The sequence below is a fragment of the Elephantulus edwardii genome, unplaced genomic scaffold (genome assembly GCF_000299155.1).
Source record: "Elephantulus edwardii isolate Elephantulus edwardi_28Jun2011 unplaced genomic scaffold, EleEdw1.0 scaffold00022, whole genome shotgun sequence".
Lineage (NCBI taxonomy): Eukaryota > Metazoa > Chordata > Mammalia > Macroscelidea > Macroscelididae > Elephantulus > Elephantulus edwardii.
This window is the reverse complement of record NW_006399772.1, coordinates 9,807,858-9,812,010: the sequence shown is the minus strand read 5'-3', so window position 1 is coordinate 9,812,010 and position 4,153 is coordinate 9,807,858.

Genomic DNA, 4,153 nt, shown 5'->3' with positions numbered 1-4,153 from the left:
TTGGTAGCATCAGGATGGATGGTGAAGAGATTGAGATTGTTCACAGCTTCAGTTTGCTCGGCTCCACGGTCAACACTCTTGGCACCAACAGTCAGGAAATAAAAAAAAATGTACTGAGATGGGAAAGTCTGCTGCTAGGGACCTCTCTAAAGTACTAAAGAGCAACGGTGTCTCTCTGGAGATTAGGGTGTGCCTGCTACAGGCCATGGTCTTTGCAATCACTTGTTATGCATCAGAGAGTTGGAAAATTACTAGGGAGGATAGAAGGAGAATTGATGCCTGTGAGCTGTGGTGCTGGATAAGAGTATTGTATGTACCATGGACTGCCAAGAAAACAACCAGATTCATCCTGGAGAGGGTTAAACCAAGCAACTCCTTGGAGCCAAGGATTCTCGGGCTTTGTCTGACATACTTTGGGCATGTTGCAAGGAGGGACAGGTCCTTGGAGAGGGTCATCATGCTTGGGAGGGTGGAGGGACGGCGCAAGAGGGGAAGGCCCTCTATGAAATGGATTGATTCAGTGACTGGGGTAATTGGGATTGGTGTGTCAGAGGCAGTGCGGTTGGCACAGGATAGAGCAGGGTTTAGGGCTGTTGTACATAGGGTCGCTATGAGTCGCAAACGACTTGACCCATAACAACAGCAAACAACAATAGAGACTGTTGGAACTCCCAAGAACATGGTCCTTTAATCACCTTTCAGGCCTGGAACCGAACTTATCTCAGTGGTTCAATATTTAGCCAGACAACAGCCAAAGCTTTGGAAAAATCTATTGTCAAGGACCTCCCCAAGGTGTTATTAAAGTCTCAGATGCACCGAATTCAAGCTGTGTTATTTTCAGTTGCACCCTGTACCCCTAGAGGTTGGACAGTGAATAAAGAGGACTAAAGGAGAACCAATGCTTTTGAGTTGTGATATTGGAGAAGAAAAGTACTGAATCTCCCATGGACTGCCAAGAAGAACATACAGATCTATCTTGAAGAAAGTGCAACCAGGGTGCTCTTTGGAGGCAAGGATGGTAAAACTTCGTCTCATATATTTTTGGCATATTGTTAGGAGGGGTCCTTCCTTAGAAAGGGACATCGTGTTTGGAAGTGTAGTGGTTTAGAGAAATAGAGGAAGACTCTCAGAGAGATGGATTGACATAATGACTGTGACAATGAATGAACTCAAGTATATCAGAGATGATGAGGATGGCAAAGAATAGGGAAGTTTCAGATCAGCTGTTCATGGGGTTGCTATGAATTGTAGTTGACTCCAGCAGCTAACAGCACAACCACCACAGTAACACCAACAAGGAATGTACAGCTCAGCATAATTAACTATACAAGATCAAAAGGTCAGTGTTTGCCCAGGAATAGAGCTCTGAAAACAAGAAGGGGCAGGGAAGCAGAAAGAGTAGATAAGGAAACACAAGGAAGAAGCCACTGTTATACTGCTGGGGTTGCAATAAATGTTACAAAGTAGAATGGATATGAATTGTTGGATGGGAAACTTACTTTGTAACTTATTAATTTCTTGTTTCATTCAAATAGTTTTAAAATTGGGTCTTTGCTCCTTTAAAAAAAAAAAAGCTGACCTAAGATATTTCCTAGCACATCATGCTGAAATGCTTCCTTGAGTCCTAGGTAATTAATCCTACACTTGAGTATATTCTAATGATTTGTTTAATTTTGTTCTAGTTTTTCTCATCTTCATGATCCTACTTCCATGCTCTTTTCTTTATTCTCTTTGTCTTTCATACTTGACATTGTACTTGTACTTCACAAACCATATGAATGTGACCTTTGGAACCGTCATGTCACATGGAGATGATCCTAATCTCAGGATGTTTTAACTAAGTCCTTTCAACACTTGAGCTCACCACAATAGCCATAGAGTCTGAACCAACTCATACCTAACCCTCCAGTGGGGTTTCATCAGCTGTAAATCACAAAAGAGGAGATTGCCTAGCTGTTCTTTTGGAGTAGTTAGTGGATTCATACGATCTTTCTTTGGGTTGGCAGTGCAACTCCTTATCCACTATGCCACCTGAGCTCCCTATATAAAAGTAACCTTAATAGGTTAAGAGAGAAAATTCTTTGCAGATTGTAAATGACCCAAAGCTGTTCATACTGCAATATCATCTTTCCCTGAAAGTTAAGAAATAGTAACTTTAGAATCATATCTTATCCTTCGTACTCCACCTTGAGATTCAGTGTGTGGTACACAGATCACCAGTGACTGGCATTCCTGGGAATTCATTAGAAGTACAGAATCCTGAGGCGCACCTTAGGCCTAATCAGTTACACTGTGTATTTTGCACCTGATTTGCAGCATTCACTATAAAGTTCTAGAAGAACTGTAGACACTCATTTTTAAATAACTGTTGTTAGGTGTCATTGTGTCAAGTACGCCCCATAGCGACGCGATGAGCAGCAGATCTGAACTCTGTCCTATCCTGTGCCATCCTCATACTTTCTGACAGCAGTTACTGTGTCAGTCCGTCTGGCTGAGAAGTTTCCTCACTTTTGCCAACCCCCAACCTTTGCAAGCATGATGTCCCTCTCCAAGGAATAGCCTCACCTAGCAACATGCCTGCAGTATGTGAGATGAAGCTTTAACATCCTTACCTCCAAGGAGCTCTTCTTGCTGCACTCCTTTCAATACACATTTGTTTGTCCTTTTGACAGTCCTTGGGATATTCAGTGCACTTCTCCAACACCACAATTCAAAGGCATCAGTAATTCTTCTGTTATCCTTATTTATTGTCCAACTCTCAGATGCATAGCAAGTGATTGAAAAGACCATGGCCTGACTCAGATACCCCTTAGTCTGGAAACAAACATCATTACTCCACAATAATTTGGAGAAGTCCCTGATCACAGACTTTCCCATTGCAATACGCCTATTACTGTAGATTACAGCACAGTTTGTTTCTAAAGTATATTGTTGTTGTTGAGTCAGAACTGACCCCTCCCTGACATTTGGTGTGTTTTCAGAGGGTCAGAGTAATCTCATGGGAGATTTCCCACCTTTCTCTCTTGGAGTAGCTAGTGGATTTGAACCATGTGCCTTCAGGGTTGCAGCACAACACCTTACACTAGGCCCCTAATGCTCCTTTCTTGTTTTATTTTGGGTTTTTGTTTTCTTTTTTTAAATTTTAATTTTAACAAAACTTTACAGAAAAGTTGGATTTTTTAATTCATTCATTGTTGCACATTTTCCTCCCTATGCCCCCAGTTCACTGTAAAAAAACCACACTATTCATTGTTGCATAATTTCCTCCCTCCCCAATTCTAGCCCTCCTGCAGTCCACTTTGCTATGCACCTCTTATTCTGGATTGTTGTTATACAAATAATGCCTAACCATATATTCATTTTAAATAGTTCTTTCTTTCATCTGTTCCAGTGCAGTGTTCATTATTTATCCCCAACCTCCATGCCAGTCCTATTTTATAACAGTGGCATTATATAGTACTTGTCCTTTTGTGACTGAGATATTTCATTCAGCATAATGTCCTCCTGGATTACCCAAGTTGTGTAATAGTTTATGAGTTCCTTGTTTTTCAGTGCTGCATAGTATTCCATTGTGTGAATATACCATAGTTTTTCTATCAATTCATTTGTTGATGAACACTTCGGTTGCTTCTTCTCTTTGCTATTGTGAATACCACAGCAATAAACATGAGTGTGCATATATCTGTTTGGGTTGCATCTCTGGTTTCTTTAGGGTAAATTCCTAGTAGTGGAATTGCTGGATCAAATGATATTTCTATTTCCACCTTTTTGAGAAAGTACCATACCACATTCCATAGTAGTTGCACCAGTTTACACTCTCACCAGCAATGAATAAAGGTTCCAATTTCTTCACAACCTTGCCAGTATTTATTGTTCGTAGAGCTCCTTTTTAAAAAGAAAATAATTTCTTTCCATATAATACCTTTACAGTATGTTTCATTCATATACATATGTTTTATACAATCTTTAATTTACATTGTGTTTTATATAATCATTTATATACATTCTATTTTATACTAGTTTATTTACAAAATTCAAATACATTGTTTTTCACTAGAGCTCCTTTCTTTTTATAGATGAATTTTTTTTGTATTGGAAAAAAGATATTGGGGGTACAAGGAGGTGAGGGTTAGGGGCAGAAGGGTGAGGATGG